This window comes from Schistocerca serialis, chromosome 11, assembly GCF_023864345.2.
Source record: "Schistocerca serialis cubense isolate TAMUIC-IGC-003099 chromosome 11, iqSchSeri2.2, whole genome shotgun sequence".
NCBI lineage: Eukaryota > Metazoa > Arthropoda > Insecta > Orthoptera > Acrididae > Schistocerca > Schistocerca serialis.
In genome coordinates, this window is record NC_064648.1 from 192,524,603 (window position 1) to 192,545,891 (window position 21,289).

The following is a 21,289-nucleotide window of genomic DNA, read 5'->3' on the forward strand; positions in this document are numbered from 1 at the left end:
TGAATGTTGCCGGTGCAAATTCACTGCCGAAAAGCACTGAGGAACATGTTCCAGACACCAGTGCATTGTTATTACAATTAATACAGCAAATGGGACAAACACAGCAAAAGCTTCAAAAGTTAGACACAATGGAACAAAATCTTCGAAAGTTAGACACAGTGGAACAAAATCTCAAAAAGTTAGACACAGTGGAACAAAATCTTAAAAAGTTAGACTCATTGGAACAAACTCTTGAACAAACACGTGAAGACTTAACTACTGAGTTACATAACATTGAATCGAAATGTCAAAAAGTCTGTAATGACGTAAAAACACAAATTTGTGAGCATTTTCAACCTATTTTTTCGCGGCATGAAAATGCATTACAGAATCACGAAGCAGCCATAAAAGAACTGCAAATTATTGTTCATGAAAATCATGAGACCTTGCAAGCTAAATTTGACTCAGTTGCATCTACCGATTCGGTTACGCAACTTGCAAAAACTCAGGATAAATTAAAGGACACAGTAGATTCGATTTCAACACAAATGGACACTCTGAAACTTGGTTCAGAAAAACACACTGAGGAAATGTGTTCATTATCAGAGAAAGTAGTTCAACTTTCGGATCAGCTAAATAATTTATCTACGAAGGTAGATGATAATCTGAATGACGCAAAACCGGTAGTCTTTAATGACACAGAACAGAGCGAACAAATTAGGAAACTGAAACAAAATCTGAATCAAATTGATACGCAACACCAAAGAGAAATCCGGGAAGTACAAGATCAGCTGACACAGGTAATACAAGAATTACGTATTTCAGAAGACACTCGCGCTCCAACACGGGAAGAGGAACTTAGAAATACGCAAAAGCCACAAAATAATAACACAGGGCATTTCGGTAATTATGAAAGAAATTGGCAAGGTACACCGAATTTTGAGATGGAACCGCCGACACGACGTAACTATGACCGAGATGCTACTCGCAGACACGATGATTTTGACTATAAGCTGCTCATTACTACACGTAAATTCAAAACGTTTAAGAATTCTGCCAACGACATTCATCCACAAGCGTGGCTCCATCAATTCTCTCATTGTTTCCCTCCCAACTGGTCATTGGAGCACAGGTTAGAATTTATGTGTGGCTACTTAGAGAATGAACCAGGTGTAAGAATGCGATCGGTCATTCACGATTGTCACAGTGAAGGAGATTTTTATCATGCCTTCCTCTCAGCGTATTGGTCTCAAGCTACACAAGACCGTGTAAAACATAGCATCATGATGATGAAACACTTTGAACAATCTGAATTTTCCAGTCTTGTCAAATATTTTGAAGACATGTTGCATAAGAATCAATATCTATCAAACCCATACAGCCCCTCAGAACTCATCCGCATTTGCTTACTCAAATTGCCTGAACATTTACGACATATTATTTTAGCAGGACGCTGCAAAGATGACATTGAAGCATTTCAGGGTCTGTTACAAGAACTGGAAATTGACACTGACAATCGGGGAACGCGGAAACAGGAGCACAACAATTACAGGTCACATCTGTCACAATTCCACGATGAAAGAAATAATAACTGGACACGACAAGGCTATTCTCACAACACATATCGTGACCAAAACAGACACCACCCGTATGACAACCGTTGGCAGAGTAGTAATAATTACAGGGAAAGATCACCTCTCCGCAGTAATGACTATCACAGAGACAATCAGAGAAACAGACAATATGGGAACCAAAATAATTATTATCAAGGGAGACAGAATAACTTCAGACGCAACGGTCCAGCGCGCAGTTACGATTCAGGGAGAAATTCTCCACCACGTGACCGACAAGAAAGATACTATCAAATCTACCGACATGACGACAGACGATATGATCGTAACGACAGACCTGAATTGCATCAGAACTGGCGAGATTTAAACAGAGCAGGGCCCTCTCGAGGAGGTGAATTTGTAGAAGTTAGGTCTCCAAATCCCAATAACGACAAAAAAAAACTTCATCACCACATCTTTAAAGGACATTGCTCATGAACAAGATAAAGATCCGATTTGGAAAGACATCAAGAGCAAATGGCATGAAAAGACACACACACAGATTCGGCATTATTACCTGGTTAGAAACAACATACTCTTCAAACGCTGCACTGTTGATGACAAGCTATGGGTACTTTGCATTCCTGACGATTTTGTTAATAAGCTCATTTGGTACATTCATTTCAGCTATGCACATTTTGGCCCAAGAAAATGTTATCATATTCTTCGAACGACTTGTTATTTTAACAATATGGAAAAGAGAATTCGAAGAGTCTTGTCTATTTGTAAACTTTGTCAAAAGGCGAAACCATCTACTATCTCCCATAGTGCTCCGCTGTTTCCTATCATTCCTTCTAAATTAAAAGAATTTGCTGCTGTTGATCTCTTGGGACCGCTTGTCAGAACATCTAATGGATTTTCGTACGTTCTAGTCGCTGTTGAACTTACTTCAAAATTTGTTTCTTTCACACCGTTACGTAAAGCCACTGGACGGTCTGTATCCAACGCCTTTGTTAAAAATTTCTTACGTGAAGTTGGACACGTTAGTAAAGTCATTTCAGATAACGGACCGCAATTCAGATCTGCTGTTTGGTCACGCATGCTTCGCAACCATAAAATCAAACCTGTTTTTATTTCATTGTACTCACCACATTGTAACCCGTCTGAACGGATTATGAAAGAAATCAATAAGCTTTGCAGACTTTATTGTCACAGAAAGCATCAGCATTGGGACAGATATTTACACTTATTTCAAAATGTGCTGAATGAAATGCCTCATGATTCCACTGCTTTACCACCTACTCTTGTACTAAAGAATGAAGAACCACCGAACAGAATCAGAGAGCTTGTACCTTTCCCAAATACACGTAAACTTCGACACAAAGACATAATTGATTTGGCTCTTAAAAATATAAAATCTGCAGCAGACAAAAGGAGAAAACTACACGGTAAAGCAAATGCAAAGAAATTGTATATTGGTCAGAAAGTTCTCATTAAAGCTCATTCATTGTCACATAAGAAGAAACACTTGAGTCACAAATTCTTTCTAGTTTACAATGGACCTTACAGAATCCGACGTATACCACATGATAATTGTGTTGAAGTTGAAACTCTGCGTACTAGGAAGAGTAAAGGTTTACACCACATTTCACATGTAAAACCATTTATTGACAGATAATCTGTCTTTTAACTTTGTCTTTGCCATAAAACGTTTCACTTCACGTTACTAGTATGCTTTAGAAACTGTTACCATGCAACAATGTTTGAAGTTAAATATCCAGCCAAGAACCAAGAGAAATTATTTAAACAGAAATTACGAATGCATTGTTATTGTGGACAGACGACACAGTGTTATTGTGTGTGTATTCTTGCTTGTTTGTTGCACGATTGCGTAACGACTATAAAGCTCACATACTTAGAACATTTACCAGTACTGCTAATGAGATTTTAATGCAACATTTTGGTTAACTTGAAAATACATTCCGGATTTAAAGTACTTTCTGTGAGATACCAGATGAGACAATAGTTAGTTTATGTGACAGCTACACGATTTTATCACGACGCTACTAATGAGTGACAATTTACAATGTTGATTTTGCGGTGTTTCTGTTTTATATCTGCACAGTTTTTCTGTATTATTCTGGAAAGTAAAACATGTTTTAGTAGTAACTTTTATGGTATAGCTACAAGGAGACAGCCTTTTCTGTAGCACAACAATACGTTACAGCACAGTACTTTCTTCATCACGGCAATAAGCGTAATAAGTATGATATCTATACGCAAAGCATTTCACTTTGTTTATCATGAGGTCAGTACATTGACTTCTGCAGAACTTAGCTTTCGGAGGACGATAACTACGACACTTCCACAGAGATTATGTTGCAACAAGACGCACATTTAGCGCTACAGGACACGTATTTGAGTGATCAATTTTGTACTAAAAACATTTATTTTCAAAGATATTTGAAACACAATGATACAAAGTTTTTCCGTGATACATTTCATTCCATTGCAATAATCTGTAGCACCTGAGGGTATAATTACATTAATCCTCAGGGGGGTACATGCTTACTTTGTGTACCATGTGTGTGGCAACCACAAGGAACCCTAGCTAATATGGTATTTGCTTATACAACTTTACACATCGGTACCATATTTCTCTAACACACAATTTACACAGCTATCTGATCATTTAACTGAGAGAGACAAACATTTATTTTTACTACATCAGTGACACATGTTTACGCAATTACACAGTTGGATAACTTCACACTTATGAAATTGTATTTTGTCTGTACTTTGTGAAATGCTCATATTTTTTCGGAACCATTGTGATACTATGAGAGCTTTGAATGATGTATTTGGTATGGATTCATGATTTTTAAAGTACGTTTGAGGCAGATGACACTTTTGACATGAGCAAAGAATTTTTTTAATTATTGGAGGAAGCTACGACGATTTTGAGATTTGACCGAGGTGTTATGATGTTATTTTTACGACGACGATGTGTATTATGCTGCTGAGGTATGTTTACGATTAATAGGCTGAGGCTATATGAGTTATTTGATTATGCTTCATATTTATAATGACGAAATATTGACGAGTGTCGATGGATACGTATATGTGTAATAAGGTAAGGAGTAATGAATAGTGGGTAGGGACTCTTGACTTGTGAAAAAGGATGTTGGAAACCAAGAATCGTACTTTAAGAGTTATGACATGTGTGAATCATGTGTGAATGTATCACAATGCCACTGAACATTTTTTGGACACTGTTATATTCATAGGATTTTGTTTCTACAGATTTGCAACGCTAATTCTTGACCTGTGAAATATTTTTATGTGAGGCTGTCACTGTAGCGGTAAATATTTCCGTAAGAAAGTTAAGTACCACCTGCACGTAATGCGTCGCGGGCACCCAGCTGTGTCAGACACCTGGAGAAAAAGCCATTATTGCGAGCCCTTTTCAGCGGCACAGGTAGAAAAAAAAGGGGACGTGGGACGTGTCAAACACCTGGAGAACAAGCCATTAGGGTGTGCCTTTCATCGCTAATGCGACACCCTCGTTACTTGAAAACATATGATTACTCGCACTTTGTGCTAATTACTGAAATGCTTATGAATTGATGGGAAATATTCGTACATCTGCACACCTGATTACGACAAGCGTCTTTCTACGAGAGTTGAGAGAATTTCTACTAACTTATGAAATGTCACATGACTATTGAATGATATTTTTATGCTTTGGTTTGCGTAACTGCTTATTTCATTTGATACCTGTTTTTCAGCTGTGTTGCAGCATTGCTTTTATAAAATGAAATGCATTTGCTAATGTGAACACTTTCTGTCAACAGATCTATTAAATAATTATTTTATGATCCACATTCTTTAAAAAAAAGGAGCACTTGGAAAGGAAAGAACAATAAGAAGGAACTAATAACAGTAACACATAATTTTCTTTTCAAGTACTTGGTAATTTCTTTTGTAGAATAAATTGTGATGCATCACTCTAATGTTAAGATGTGACATAGGTATTAGACATGGCCATTTTAGTGTAATATTTTTTCTGCTTGCGCTATGTCATGTTTAGGTATAAGTTGCTGCTGTTTGCCAGGCATAGTGTTATTGAATTTGACTTTTGCTAATTTATACTGTAGCTTGCTTTGCAATTTTCCATTTTTTTCATTGCTGTTTATAATAATTGTTTTACGTGCTGCTGCATTGCCTCATCCCTTAGTTTAGCATCTGAGCTCAGTAGATTTAAGTTAGCTTAAGAGGGGGTAGACTATATGAGAAACTGACTATGGAGAATAGGTAAAGAATGCATTGCGAAGTTATATAAAAAAGGATTTGGGCCCAAATGAGTATTGTACAATCAGAAATAATTATTTTGAAAGAAATATGATTAGAATACAGAAAAGAGGTACAGATAGGACTTTTTGGGAATAATGATGAACGAAGGGAGATCTCCAAGAACAAAAAAGGTTTTGTTCGCAAAATACTGCAGTACCAAATCTTACACTGAAAACAAACCCTGTCCTTTTCTCCTGTGTTATTCTGGTATGTGTATATGTACCCTTGTGTATTTGTCTTTTTCCTGTCTTTATGTGTTTAGCTAATAAGATTTATGTTGTAGAATTTTTCAAATACTATGTTATTTACTTTGTAAAGATATTAGACATTATTCATTCTGTTTAAATGCTTATGTGTGAAGTTGATGTTTCGAGAGTTATTCTGATCTTTTATGTACGTACTCATGTCATAATTCCTGTAACACTGATGTCTATGTTAGTTCGATTCTTTTGTAAAGCCTGTACTACAAATGTTATCTGTATTGTTATGTTCTTTAATGATGTATTTTGTACCTTTGTTATTGTATTCTTCTGTTATAAAATTGTAATTGTCACCAGTTCATGATATTATTAACTTGTAAGTTACATTTCACTGCACACGTTTCCGTTGGTCATAGTATATGGACAATATGTGAGAAGTTGGGACTGTTAGTGTTTGCACATGTGTTAATAATTCCGCAAGGGACTGGATAACAGCATTGCTGGTTCTAAGGACACGTCAAACAAATTTTTTGTGAGTGGACAAGGGGTGGTTTATGGACTTGCTATATTCTCCGCAAGACTCTTCGATGGTGATTGTGCACCTGCACAGTCGCAACAGATGGCTGCTGGCCGTGTCTACAAGGACTACAGTAGGTCTACATCTTTGATGATTCATCAATACCATTATTTCTACAAGGACTGCAGTGGGGTCTGCACCTCTGGTGGCCCACCAATACCACAATCTCTACCAGGACTACAGTGGGTCTGCTCTGTGATGACCTACCTACCAATATTCTTCAAAACTTCGAATGACTCTGCTGTGGGTTTGCTCTGTTGTGACCCATTACTTGTCTGCATGTCGAGAGTCAGCACTGTCTTTCCGTTGGAAGGACAACACTACTTCTTCAAGACTGCATGGAAATCCACTACTTCCGTGTGCATTTTCTTCTACTGCTCAGACTTTGAGAAAAACACTATATTTTACCGTAATGAATGATCAGGAATTTTAGCTTTTGACCAACATTGTATCAATAAGTGTGTGCATTTGATTTCTTTGTTATCGTAATTATGAAAAATTTTTTCAATTCTGTATTGGCCACTGCCCAATCCTATTTGTAAAAATTTTTTGTGGGGAGCATGGGGGCTATGTAAGTAGGCTGTTTATGTTTTCTCTATGTAAGTAGGCTGTTTATGTTTTCTCTATGTAAGTAGGCTGTTTATATTTTCTTGTTGGCAACGTTAAGTAGGCTGTTTAGGTTTTTTTATGGTAACGCCACCTCCGTATGAAAATCACTGGCTGTGCTGTGTGCAGTCTGTGGCTGCTTTGCATTGTTGTAATACTCGCCATTGTAGTGTTGGGCAGCGGCAGCTGGATGCGAACAGCGCGTAGCGTTGCGCAGTTGGAGGTGAGCCGCCAGCAGTGGTGGATGTGGGGAGAGAGATGGCGGAGTTTTGAAATTTGTCATGAACTGCTATATTTATATATGTTGATATCAAGGTAAATACATTGTTTGTTCTCTATTAATACCTTTCATTTGCTAACTATCCCTATCAGTAGTTAGTGCCTTCCATAGTTTGAATCTTTTATTTAGCTGGCAGTAGTGGCGCTCGCTGTATTCCAGTAGCTTGAGCAGCGAAGATTTTTGTGAGGTAAGTGATTTGTGAAAGGTATAGTTTAATGTTAGTCAGGGCCATTCTTTTGTAGGGAATTTTGAAAGTCAGATTGCGTTGCGCTAACAAAATATTGTGTGTCAGTTTAAGCACAGTCATGCGTAAATAGTAAAAAAGGGGACGTTCGCGGGCAAGTGCTCTACCAACCGAGCCACCCAAGCACAACTCACGCTCCATCCTCACAGCTTTACTTCTGCCAGTACCTCGTCTCCTACCTTCCAAAGTTAACAGAATTTCTCCTGCGAATCTTGCAGAACTAGCACCCCTAAAAGAAAGGATATTGCGGAGACATGGCATACCTACAGCCTGGAGAATGTTTCCAGAATGAGATTTTCACTCTGCAGCGGAGTGTGCGCTGATATGAAACTCCCTGACAGATTAAAACTGCGTGCCGGACCGAGACTCGAACTCGGGACATTTGCCTCTAGCGGGGAAGTGCTCTACCAACTGAGCCACCCAAGCATAACTCACGCCCCATGCTCACAGCTTTACTTCTGCCAGTACCTCGTCTCCTACCTTCCAAAGTTAACAGAAGCTCTCCTGCGAACCTTGCAGAACTAGCACTCCTGATAAAAAGGATATTGCGGAGACATGGCATAGCTACAGCCTGGGGAATGTTCCCAGAATGAGATTTTCACTCTGCAGCGGAGTGTGCGCTGATATGAAACTTCCTGACAGATTAAAACTGCGTGCCGGACCGAGACTCGAACTCGGGACATTTGCCTCTCGCGGGCAAGTGCTCTACCACCTGAGCCACCCAAGCACAACTCACGCCCCATGCTCACAGCTTTATTTCTGCCAGTACCTCGTCTCCTACCTTCCAAAGTGAACAGAAGATCTCCTGCGAACCTTGCAGAACTAGCACTCCTGAAAGAAATATATTGCGGAGACATGGCATAGGTACAGCCTGGGGAATGTTTCCAGAAAGAGATTTTCACTCTGCAGTGGAGTGTGCGCTGATATGAAACTTCCTGGCAGATTAAAACTGCGTGCCGGACCGAGACTCGAACTCGGGACATTTGCCTCTCGCGGGCAAGTGCTCTACCAACCGAGCCACCCAAGCACAACTCACGCCCCATGCTCACAGCTTTATTTATGCCAGTACCTCGCCTCCTACCTTCCAAAGTTAACAGAAGCTCTCCTGCGAACCTTGCAGTACTAGCACTCCTGAAAGAAAGGATATTGCGGAGACATGGCATAGCTACAGCCTGGGGAATGTTTCCAGAATGAGATTTTCACTCTCCAGTGGAGTGTCCGCTGATATGAAACTTCCTGGCAGATTAAAACTGCGTGCCGGACCGAGACTCGAACTCGGGACATTTGCCTCTCGCGGGCAAGTGCTCTACAAACCGAGCCACCCAAGCACAACTCACGCTCCATCCTCACAGCTTTACTTCTGCCAGTACCTCGTCTCCTACCTTCCAAAGTTAACAGAAGCTCTCCTGCGGACCTTGCAGAACTAGCACTCCTGAAAGAAAGGATATTGCGGAGACATGGTATAGCTACAGCCTGGGGAATGTTTCCAGAATGAGATTTTCACTCTGCAGTGGAGTGTGCGCTGATATGAAACTTCCTGGCAGATTAAAACTGCGTTCCAGACCGAGACTCGAACTCGGGACCTTTTCCTCTCGGGGGCAAGTGCTCTACCAACTGAGCCACCCAAGCACGGCTCACGCTCCATCCTCACATCTTTACTTCTGCCAGTACCTCGTCTCCTACCTTCCAAAGTTAACAGAAGCTCTCCTGCGAACCTTGCAGAACCAGCACTCCTGAAAGAAAGGATATTGCGGAGACATGGCATAGCTACAGCCTGGGGAATGTTTCCAGAAAGAGATTTTCACTCTGCAGAGAAGTGTGCGCTGATGTGAAACTTCCTGGCAGATTAAAACTGCGTGCCGGACCGAGACTCGAACTCGGAACATTTGCCTCTCGGGGGCAAGTGCTCTACCAACTGAGCGACCTAAGCACAACTCACGCCCCATGCTCACAGTTTTATTTCTGCCAGTACCTCGTCTCATACCTTCCAAAGTTAACAGAAGCTCTCCTGCGAACCTTGCAGTACTAGCACTCCTGAAAGAAAGGATATTGCGGAGACATGGCATAGCTACAGCCTGGGGAATGTTTCAGGAATGAGATTTTCACTCTGCAGCGGTGTGTGCCCTGATATGAAACTTCCTGACAGATTAAAACTGCGTGCCGGACCGAGACTCGAACTCGGGACATTTGCCTCTCGCGTTCAAGTGCTCTACCAACCGAGCCACCCAAGCACAAGTCACGCCCCATGCTCACAGCTTTATTTCTGCCAGTACCTCGTCTCCTACCTTTCAAAGTTAACAGAAGCTCTCCTGCGAACCATGCAGATCTATCACTCCTGAAAGAAAGGATATTGCGGAGACATGGCATAGCTACAGCCTGGGGAATGTTTCCAGAATGAGATTTTCACTCTGCAGCGGAGTGTGCGCTGATATGAAACTTCCTAAGAGATTAAAACTGCGTGCCCGACCGAGACTCGAAATCGGGACATTTGCCTCTCGCGGGCAAGTGCTCTACCAACTGAGCCACCTAAGCACAACTCACGCCCCATGCTCACAGTTTTATTTCTGCCAGTACCTCGTCTCCTACCTTCCAAAGTTAACAGAAGCTCTCCTGCGAACCTTGCAGTACTAGCACTCCAGAAAGAAAGGATATTGCGGAGACATGGCATAGCTACAGCCTGGGGAATGTTTCCAGAATGAGATTTTCACCCTGCAGCGGAGAGTGCGCTGATATGAAACTTCCTGGCAGATTAAAACTGCGTGCTGGACCGAGACTCGAACTCGGGACCTTTGCCTCTCGGGGGCAAGTGCTCTACCAACTGAGCCACCCAAGCACGACTCACACTCCATCCTCACAGCTTTACTTCTGCCAGTACCTCGTCTCCTAGCTTCCAAAGTTAACAGAAGCTCTCCTGCGAACCTTTGCAGAACTAGCACCCCTGAAAGAAAGGATATTGCGGAGACATGGCATAGCTACAGCCTGGGGAATGTTTCCAGAATGAGATTTTCACTCTGCAGAGGAGTGTGCGCTGATATGAAACTTCCTGGCAGATTAAAACTGCGTGCCGGACCGAGACTCGAACTCGGGACATTTGCCTCTCGGGGGCAAGTGCTCTACCAACTGAGCCACCCAAGCACGACTCACACTCCATCCTCACAGCTTTACTTCTGCCAGTACCTCGTCTCCTAGTATCCAAAGTTAACAGAAGCTCTCCTGCGAACCTTTGCAGAACTAGCACCCCTGAAAGAAAGGATATTGCGGAGACATGGCATAGCTACAGCCTGGGGAATGTTTCCAGAATGAGATTTTCACTCTGCAGAGGAGTGTGCGCTGATATGAAACTTCCTGGCAGATTAAAACTGCGTGCCGGACCGAGACTCGAACTCGGGGCATTTGCCTCTCGGGGGCAAGTGCTCTACCAACTGAGCCACCCAAGCACGACTCACACTCCATCCTCACAGCTTTACTTCTGCCAGTACCTCGTCTCCTAGCTTCCAAAGTTAACAGAAGCTCTCCTGCGAACCTTTGCAGAACTAGCACCCCTGAAAGAAAGGATATTGCGGAGACATGGCATAGCTACAGCCTGGGGAATGTTTCCAGAATGAGATTTTCACCCTGCAGCGGAGAGTGCGCTGATATGAAACTTCCTGGCAGATTAAAACTGCGTGCCGGACCGAGACTCGAACTCGGGACCTTTGCCTCTCGGGGGCAAGTGCTCTACCAACTGAGCCACCCAAGCACGACTCACACTCCATCCTCACAGCTTTACTTCTGCCAGCACCTCGTCTCCTAGCTTCCAAAGTTAACAGAAGCTCTCCTGCGAACCTTTGCAGAACTAGCACCCCTGAAAGAAAGGATATTGCGGAGACATGGCATAGCTACAGCCTGGGGAATGTTTCCAGAATGAGATTTTCACTCTGCAGAGGAGTGTGCGCTGATATGAAACTTCCTGGCAGATTAAAACTGCGTGCCGGACCGAGACTCGAACTCGGGACCTTTGCCTCTCGGGGGCAAGTGCTCTACCAACTGAGCCACCCAAGCACGACTCACACTCCATCCTCACAGCTTTACTTCTGCCAGTACCTCGTCTCCTAGCTTCCAAAGTTAACAGAAGCTCTCCTGCGAACCTTTGCAGAACTAGCACCCCTGAAAGAAAGGATATTGCGGAGACATGGCATAGCTACAGCCTGGGGAATGTTTCCAGAATGAGATTTTCACTCTGCAGAGGAGTGTGCGCTGATATGAAACTTCCTGGCAGATTAAAACTGCGTGCCGGACCGAGACTCGAACTCGGGACCTTTGCCTCTCGGGGGCAAGTGCTCTACCAACTGAGCCACCCAAGCACGACTCACACTCCATCCTCACAGCTTTACTTCTGCCAGTACCTCGTCTCCTAGCTTCCAAAGTTAACAGAAGCTCTCCTGCGAACCTTTGCAGAACTAGCACCCCTGAAAGAAAGGATATTGCGGAGACATGGCATAGCTACAGCCTGGGGAATGTTTCCAGAATGAGATTTTCACTCTGCAGAGGAGTGTGCGCTGATATGAAACTTCCTGGCAGATTAAAACTGCGTGCCGGACCGAGACTCGAACTCGGGACATTTGCCTCTCGGGGGCAAGTGCTCTACCAACTGAGCCACCCAAGCACGACTCACACTCCATCCTCACAGCTTTACTTCTGCCAGTATCTCGTCTCCTAGCTTCCAAAGTTAACAGAAGCTCTCCTGCGAACCTTTGCAGAACTAGCACCCCTGAAAGAAAGGATATTGCGGAGACATGGCATAGCTACAGCCTGGGGAATGTTTCCAGAATGAGATTTTCACCCTGCAGCGGAGAGTGCACTGATATGAATCTTCCTGGCAGATTAAAACTGCGTGCCGGTCCGAGACTCGAACTCGGGACCTTTGCCTCTCGGGGGCAAGTGCTCTACCAACTGAGCCACCCAAGCACGACTCACACTCCATCCTCACAGCTTTACTTCTGCCAGTACCTCGTCTCCTAGCTTCCAAAGTTAACAGAAGCTCTCCTGCGAACCTTTGCAGAACTAGCACCCCTGAAAGAAAGGATATTGCGGAGACATGGCATAGCTACAGCCTGGGGAATGTTTCCAGAATGAGATTTTCACTCTGCAGAGGAGTGTGCGCTGATATGAAACTTCCTGGCAGATTAAAACTACGTGCCGGACCGAGACTCGAACTCGGAACATTTGCCTCTCGGGGGCAAGTGCTCTACCAACTGAGCCACCTAAGCACAACTCACGCCCCATGCTCACAGTTTTATTTCTGCCAGTACGTCGTCTCATACCTTCCAAAGTTAACAGAAGCTCTCCTGCGAACCTTGCAGATCTATCACTCCTGAAAGAAAGGATATTGCGGAGACATGGCATAGCTACAGCCTGGGGATTGTTTCCAGAATGAGATTTTCACTCTGCAGCGGAGTGTGCGCTGATATGAAACTTCCTAAGAGATTAAAACTGCGTGCCCGACCGAGACTCGAAATCGGGACATTTGCCTCTCGCGGGCAAGTGCTCTACCAACTGAGCCACCTAAGCACAACTCACGCACCATGCTCACAGTTTTATTTCTGCCAGTACCTCGTCTCCTACCTTCCAAAGTTAACAGAAGCTCTCCTGCGAACCTTGCAGTACTAGCACTCCTGAAAGAAAGGATATTGCGGAGACATGGCATAGCTACAGCCTGGGGAATGTTTCCAGAATGAGATTTTCACCCTGCAGCGGAGAGTGTGCTGATATGAAACTTCCTGGCAGATTAAAACTGCGTGCCGGACCGAGACTCGAACTCGGGACCTTTGCCTCTCGGGGGCAAGTGCTCTACCAACTGAGCCACCCAAGCACGACTCACACTCCATCCTCACAGCTTTACTTCTGCCAGTACCTCGTCTCCTAGCTTCCAAAGTTAACAGAAGCTCTCCTGCGAACCTTTGCAGAACTAGCACCCCTGAAAGAAAGGATATTGCGGAGACATGGCATAGCTACAGCCTGGGGAATGTTTCCAGAATGAGATTTTCACTCAGCAGAGGAGTGTGCGCTGATATGAAACTTCCTGGCAGATTAAAACTGCGTGCCGGACCGAGACTCCAACTCGGGACCTTTGCCTCTCGGGGGCAAGTGCTCTACCAACTGAGCCACCCAAGCACGACTCACACTCCATCCTCACAGCTTTACTTCTGCCAGTACCTCGTCTCCTAGCTTCCAAAGTTAACAGAAGCTCTCCTGCGAACCTTTGCAGAACTAGCACCCCTGAAAGAAAGGATATTGCGGAGACATGGCATAGCTACAGCCTGGGGAATGTTTCCAGAATGAGATTTTCACTCTGCAGAGGAGTGTGCGCTGATATGAAACTTCCTGGCAGATTAAAACTGCGTGCCGGACCGAGACTCGAACTCGGGGCATTTGCCTCTCGGGGGCAAGTGCTCTACCAACTGAGCCACCCAAGCACGACTCACACTCCATCCTCACAGCTTTACTTCTGCCAGTACCTCGTCTCCTAGCTTCCAATGTTAACAGAAGCTCTCCTGCGAACCTTTGCAGAACTAGCACCCCTGAAAGAAAGGATATTGCGGAGACATGGCATAGCTACAGCCTGGGGAATGTTTCCAGAATGAGATTTTCACTCTGCAGAGGAGTGTGCGCTGATATGAAACTTCCTGGCAGATTAAAACTGCGTGCCGGACCGAGACTCGAACTCGGGACCTTTGCCTCTCGGGGGCAAGTGCTCTACCAACTGAGCCACCCAAGCACGACTCACACTCCATCCTCACAGCTTTACTTCTGCCAGTACCTCGTCTCCTAGCTTCCAAAGTTAACAGAAGCTCTCCTGCGAACCTTTGCAGAACTAGCACCCCTGAAAGAAAGGATATTGCGGAGACATGGCATAGCTACAGCCTGGGGAATGTTTCCAGAATGAGATTTTCACTCTGCAGAGGAGTGTGCGCTGATATGAAACTTCCTGGCAGATTAAAACTGCGTGCCGGACCGAGACTCGAACTCGGGACATTTGCCTCTCGGGGGCAAGTGCTCTACCAACTGAGCCACCCAAGCACGACTCACACTCCATCCTCACAGCTTTACTTCTGCCAGTATCTCGTCTCCTAGCTTCCAAAGTTAACAGAAGCTCTCCTGCGAACCTTTGCAGAACTAGCACCCCTGAAAGAAAGGATATTGCGGAGACATGGCATAGCTACAGCCTGGGGAATGTTTCCAGAATGAGATTTTCACCCTGCAGCGGAGAGTGCGCTGATATGAAACTTCCTGGCAGATTAAAAGTGCGTGCCAGACCGAGACTCGAACTCGGGACCTTTGCCACTCGGGGGCAAGTGCTCTACCAACTGAGCCACCCAAGCACGACTCACACTCCATCCTCACAGCTTTACTTCTGCCAGTACCTCGTCTCCTACCTTCCAAAGTTAACAGAAGCTCTCCTGCGAAACTTTGCAGAACTAGCACCCCTGAAAGAAAGGATATTGCGGAGACATGGCATAGCTACAGCCTGGGGAATGTTTCAAGAATGAGATTTTCACTCTGCAGAGGAGTGTGCGCTGATATGAAACTTCCTGGCAGATTAAAACTGCGTGCCGGACCGAGACTCGAACTCGGAACATTTGCCTCTCGGGGGCAAGTGCTCTACCAACTGAGCCACCTAAGCACAACTCACGCCCCATGCTCACAGTTTTATTTCTGCCAGTACCTCGTCTCATACCTTCCAAAGTTAACAGAAGCTCTCCTGCGAACCTTTGCAGAACTAGCACCCCTGAAAGAAAGGATATTGCGGAGACATGGCATAGCTACAGCCTGGGGAATGTTTCCAGAATGAGATTTTCACCCTGCAGCGGAGAGTGCACTGATATGAATCTTCCTGGCAGATTAAAACTGCGTGCCGGACCGAGACTCGAACTCGGGACCTTTGCCTCTCGGGGGCAAGTGCTCTACCAACTGAGCCACCCAAGCACGACTCACACTCCATCCTCACAGCTTTACTTCTGCCAGTACCTCGTCTCCTAGCTTCCAAAGTTAACAGAAGCTCTCCTGCGAAACTTTGCAGAACTAGCACCCCTGAAAGAAAGGATATTGCGGAGACATGGCATAGCTATAGCCTGGGGAATGTTTCCAGAATGAGATTTTCACTCTGCAGAGGAGTGTGCGCTGATATGAAACTTCCTGGCAGATTAAAACTGCGTGCCGGACCGAGACTCGAACTCGGGACATTTGCCTCTCGCGGGCAAGTGCTCTACCAACTGAGCCACCCAAGCACGACTCAACCTCCATCCTCACAGCTTTACTTCTGCCAGTACCTCGTCTCCTAGCTTCCAAAGTTAACAGAAGCTCTCCTGCGAACCTTTGCAGAACTAGCACCCCTGAAAGAAAGGATATTGCGGAGACATGGCATAGCTACAGCCTGGGGAATGTTTCCCGAATGAGATTTTCACTCTGCAGAGGAGTGTGCGCTGATATGAAACTTCCTGGCAGATTAAAACTACGTGCCGGACCGAGACTCGAACTCGGAACATTTGCCTCTCGGGGGCAAGTGCTCTACCAACTGAGCCACCTAAGCACAACTCACGCCCCATGCTCACTGTTTTATTTCTGCCAGTACGTCGTCTCATACCTTCCAAAGTTAACAGAAGCTCTCCTGCGAACCTTGCAGATCTATCACTCCTGAAAGAAAGGATATTGCGGAGACATGGCATAGCTACAGCCTGGGGAATGTTTCCAGAATGAGATTTTCACTCTGCAGCGGAGTGTGCGCTGATATGAAACTTCCTAAGAGATTAAAACTGCGTGCCCGACCGAGACTCGAAATCGGGACATTTGCCTCTCGCGGGCAAGTGCTCTACCAACTGAGCCACCTAAGCACAACTCACGCACCATGCTCACAGTTTTATTTCTGCCAGTACCTCGTCTCCTACCTTCCAAAGTTAACAGAAGCTCTCCTGCGGACATTGCAGTACTAGCACTCCTGAAAGAAAGGATATTGCGGAGACATGGCATAGCTACAGCCTGGGGAATGTTTCCAGAATGAGATTTTCACCCTGCAGCGGAGAGTGCGCTGATATGAAACTTCCTGGCAGATTAAAACTGCGTGCCGGACCGAGACTCGAACTCGGGACCTTTGCCTCTCGGGGGCAAGTGCTCTACCAACTGAGCCACCCAAGCACGACTCACACTCCATCCTCACAGCTTTACTTCTGCCAGTACCTCGTCTCCTAGCTTCCAAAGTTAACAGAAGCTCTCCTGCGAACCTTTGCAGAACTAGCACCCCTGAAAGAAAGGATATTGCGGAGACATGGCATAGCTACAGCCTGGGGAATGTTTCCAGAATGAGATTTTCACTCAGCAGAGGAGTGTGCGCTAATATGAAACTTCCTGGCAGATTAAAACTGCGTGCCGGACCGAGACTCCAACTCGGGACCTTTGCCTCTCGGGGGCAAGTGCTCTACCAACTGAGCCACCCAAGCACGACTCACACTCCATCCTCACAGCTTTACTTCTGCCAGTACCTCGTCTCCTAGCTTCCAAAGTTAACAGAAGCTCTCCTGCGAACCTTTGCAGAACTAGCACCCCTGAAAGAAAGGATATTGCGGAGACATGGCATAGCTACAGCCTGGGGAATGTTTCCAGAATGAGATTTTCACTCTGCAGAGGAGTGTGCGCTGATATGAAACTTCCTGGCAGATTAAAACTGCGTGCCGGACCGAGACTCGAACTCGGGGCATTTGCCTCTCGGGGGCAAGTGCTCTACCAACTGAGCCACCCAAGCACGACTCACACTCCATCCTCACAGCTTTACTTCTGCCAGTACCTCGTCTCCTAGCTTCCAATGTTAACAGAAGCTCTCCTGCGAACCTTTGCAGAACTAGCACCCCTGAAAGAAAGGATATTGCGGAGACATGGCATAGCTACAGCCTGGGGAATGTTTCCAGAATGAGATTTTCACTCTGCAGAGGAGTGTGCGCTGATATGAAACTTCCTGGCAGATTAAAACTGCGTGCCGGACCGAGACTCGAACTCGGGACCTTTGCCTCTCGGGGGCAAGTGCTCTACCAACTGAGCCACCCAAGCACGACTCACACTCCATCCTCACAGCTTTACTTCTGCCAGTACCTCGTCTCCTAGCTTCCAAAGTTAACAGAAGCTCTCCTGCGAACCTTTGCAGAACTAGCACCCCTGAAAGAAAGGATATTTCGGAGACATGGCATAGCTACAGCCTGGGGAATGTTTCCAGAATGAGATTTTCACTCTGCAGAGGAGTGTGCGCTGATATGAAACTTCCTGGCAGATTAAAACTGCGTGCCGGACCGAGACTCGAACTCGGGACATTTGCCTCTCGGGGGCAAGTGCTCTACCAACTGAGCCACCCAAGCACGACTCACACTCCATCCTCACAGCTTTACTTCTGCCAGTACCTCGTCTCCTACCTTCCAAAGTTAACAGAAGCTCTCCTGCGAAACTTTGCAGAACTAGCACCCCTGAAAGAAAGGATATTGCGGAGACATGGCATAGCTACAGCCTGGGGAATGTTTCCAGAATGAGATTTTCACTCTGCAGCGGACTGTGCCCTGATATGAAACTTCCTGACAGATTAAAACTGCGTGCCGGACCGAGACTCGAACTCGGGACATTTGCCTCTCGCGGGCAAGTGCTCTACCAACCGAACCACCCAAGCACAAGTCACGCCCCATGCTCACAGCTTTATTTCTGCCAGTACCTCGTCTCCTACCTTTCAAAGTTAACAGAAGCTCTCCAGCGAACCTTGCAGATCTATCACTCCTGAAAGAAAGGATATTGCGGAGACATGGCATAGCTACAGCCTGGGGAATGTTTCCAGAATGAGATTTTCACTCTGCAGCGGAGTGTGCGCTGATATGAAACTTCCTAAGAGATTAAAACTGCGTGCCCGACCGAGACTCGAAATCGGGACATTTGCCTCTCGCAGGCAAGTGCTCTACCAACTGAGCCACCTAAGCACAACTCACGCCCCATGCTCACAGTTTTATTTCTGCCAGTACCTCGTCTCCTACCTTCCAAAGTTAACAGAAGCTCTCCTGCGTACCTTGCAGTACTAGCACTCCTGAAAGAAAGGATATTGCGGAGACATGGCATAGCTACAGCCTGGGGAATGTTTCCAGAATGAGATTTTCACCCTGCAGCGGAGAGTGCGCTGATATGAAACTTCCTGGCAGATTAAAACTGCGTGCCGGACCGAGACTCGAACTCGGGACCTTTGCCTCTCGGGGGCAAGTGCTCTACCAACTGAGCCACCCAAGCACGACTCACACTCCATCCTCACAGCTTTACTTCTGCCAGTACCTCGTCTCCTAGCTTCCAAAGTTAACAGAAGCTCTCCTGCGAACCTTTGCAGAACTAGCACCCCTGAAAGAAAGGATATTGCGGAGACATGGCATAGCTACAGCCTGGGGAATGTTTCCAGAATGAGATTTTCACTCTGCAGAGGAGTGTGCGCTGATATGAAACTTCCTGGCAGATTAAAACTGCGTGCCGGACCGAGACTCGAACTCGGGACCTTTGCCTCTCGGGGGCAAGTGCTCTACCAACTGAGCCACCCAAGCACGACTCACACTTCATCTTCACAGCTTTACTTCTGCCAGTACCTCGTCTCCTAGCTTCCAAAGTTAACAGAAGCTCTCCTGCGAACCTTTGCAGAACTAGCACCCCTGAAAGAAAGGATATTGCGGAGACATGGCATAGCTACAGCCTGGGGAATGTTTCCAGAATGAGATTTTCACTCTGCAGAGGAGTGTGCGCTGATATGAAACTTCCTGGCAGATTAAAACTGCGTGCCGGACCGAGACTCGAAATCGGGACATTTGCCTCTCGGGGGCAAGTGCTCTACCAACTGAGCCACCCAAGCACGACTCACACTCCATCCTCACAGCTTTACTTCTGCCAGTACCTCGTCTCCTAGCTTCCAAAGTTAACAGAAGCTCTCCTGCGAACCTTTGCAGAACTAGCACCCCTGAAAGAAAGGATATTGCGGAGACATGGCATAGCTACAGCCTGGGGAATGTTTCCAGAATGAGATTTTCACCCTGCAGCGGAGAGTGCGCTGATATGAAACTTCTTGGCAGATTAAAACTGCGTGCCGGACCGAGACTCGAACTCGGGACCTTTGCCTCTCGGGGGCAAGTGCTCTACCAACTGAGCCACCCAAGCACGACTCACACTCCATCCTCACAGCTTTACTTCTGCCAGTACCTCGTCTCCTAGCTTCCAAAGTTAACAGAAGCTCTCCTGCGAAACTTTGCAGAACTAGCACCCCTGAAAGAAAGGATATTGCGGAGACATGGCATAGCTACAGCCTGCGGAATGTTTCCAGAATGAGATTTTCACTCTGCAGAGGAGTGTGCGCTGATATGAAACTTCCTGGCAGATAAAAACTGCGTGCCGGACCGAGACTCGAACTTGGGACATTTGCCTCTCGGGGGCAAGTGCTCTACCAACTGAGCCACCCAAGCAGCACTCACGCTCCATCCTCACAGCTTTACTTCTGCCAGTACCTCGTCTCCTACCTTCCAAAGTTAACAGAAGCTCTCCAGCGAACCTTGCAGAACTAGCACTCGTGAAAGAAATGATATTGCGGAGACATGGCATAGCCACAGCCTGGGGAATGTTTCCAGAATGAGATTTTCACTCTGCAGTGGAGTGTGCGCTGATATGAAACTTCCTGGCAGATTAAAACTGCGTGCCGGACCGAGACTCGAACTCGGGACATTTGCCTCTCGGGGGCAAGTGCTCTACCAACTGAGCCACCCAAGCACGACTCACACTCCATCCTCACAGCTTTACTTCTGCCAGTACCTCGTCTCCTAGCTTCCAAAGTTAACAGAGGCTCTCCTGCGAACTTTTGCAGAACTAGCACCCCTGAAAGAAAGGATATTGCGGAGACATGGCATAGCTACAGCCTGGGGAATGTTTCCAGAATGAGATTTTCACTCTGCAGAGGAGTGTGCGCTGATATGAAACTTCCTGGCAGATTAAAACTGCGTGCCGGACCGAGACTCGAACTCGGAACATTTGCCTCTCGGGGGCAAGTGCTCTACCAACTGAGCCACCCAAGCAGCACTCACGCTCCATCCTCACAGCTTTACTTCAGCCAGTACCTCGTCTCCTACCTTCCAAAGTTAACAGAAGCTCTCCTGCGAACCTTGCAGAACTAGCACCCCTGAAAGAAAGGATATTGCGGAGACATGGCATAGCTACAGCCTGGGGAATGTTTCCAGAATGAGATTTTCACTCTGCAGCGATGTGTGCGCTGATATGAAACTTCCTGGCAGATTAAAACTGCGTGCCGGACCGAGATTCGAACTCGGGACATTTGCCTCTCGCGGGCAAGTGCTCTACCAACTGAGCCACCCAAGCACAACCCACGCTCCATCCTCACAGCTTTACTTCAGCCAGTACCTCGTCTCCTACCTTCCAAAGTTAACAGAAGCTCTCCTGCGAACCTTGCAGAACTAGCACTCC

General features: G+C 46.0%; 1 long non-coding RNA gene and 12 other non-coding genes across 13 annotated transcripts in view; 1 reads left to right on the forward strand and 12 right to left on the reverse strand.

Moving 5' to 3' along the window:
- Window positions 1-21,289, forward strand: part of LOC126426715 (uncharacterized) — a 409,789-nt gene that overhangs the window by 57,949 nt on the left and 330,551 nt on the right. The gene's annotated exons all lie outside the window — the stretch shown is intronic.
- Window positions 10,546-10,622, reverse strand: Trnas-cga (transfer RNA serine (anticodon CGA)). The gene has a single exon. It is a non-coding gene; the product is annotated as a tRNA-Ser (tRNA).
- Trnas-cga (transfer RNA serine (anticodon CGA)) lies at window positions 11,452-11,528 on the reverse strand. The gene has a single exon. It is a non-coding gene; the product is annotated as a tRNA-Ser (tRNA).
- Window positions 11,754-11,830, reverse strand: Trnas-cga (transfer RNA serine (anticodon CGA)). The gene has a single exon. It is a non-coding gene; the product is annotated as a tRNA-Ser (tRNA).
- Window positions 12,056-12,132, reverse strand: Trnas-cga (transfer RNA serine (anticodon CGA)). The gene has a single exon. It is a non-coding gene; the product is annotated as a tRNA-Ser (tRNA).
- Trnas-cga (transfer RNA serine (anticodon CGA)) lies at window positions 13,564-13,640 on the reverse strand. Its single transcript has one exon. It is a non-coding gene; the product is annotated as a tRNA-Ser (tRNA).
- On the reverse strand, window positions 14,470-14,546 carry Trnas-cga (transfer RNA serine (anticodon CGA)). The gene has a single exon. It is a non-coding gene; the product is annotated as a tRNA-Ser (tRNA).
- Trnas-cga (transfer RNA serine (anticodon CGA)) lies at window positions 15,678-15,754 on the reverse strand. The gene has a single exon. It is a non-coding gene; the product is annotated as a tRNA-Ser (tRNA).
- On the reverse strand, window positions 16,884-16,960 carry Trnas-cga (transfer RNA serine (anticodon CGA)). The gene has a single exon. It is a non-coding gene; the product is annotated as a tRNA-Ser (tRNA).
- Trnas-cga (transfer RNA serine (anticodon CGA)) lies at window positions 17,790-17,866 on the reverse strand. Its single transcript has one exon. It is a non-coding gene; the product is annotated as a tRNA-Ser (tRNA).
- Window positions 18,996-19,072, reverse strand: Trnas-cga (transfer RNA serine (anticodon CGA)). The gene has a single exon. It is a non-coding gene; the product is annotated as a tRNA-Ser (tRNA).
- On the reverse strand, window positions 19,298-19,374 carry Trnas-cga (transfer RNA serine (anticodon CGA)). The gene has a single exon. It is a non-coding gene; the product is annotated as a tRNA-Ser (tRNA).
- On the reverse strand, window positions 19,902-19,978 carry Trnas-cga (transfer RNA serine (anticodon CGA)). The gene has a single exon. It is a non-coding gene; the product is annotated as a tRNA-Ser (tRNA).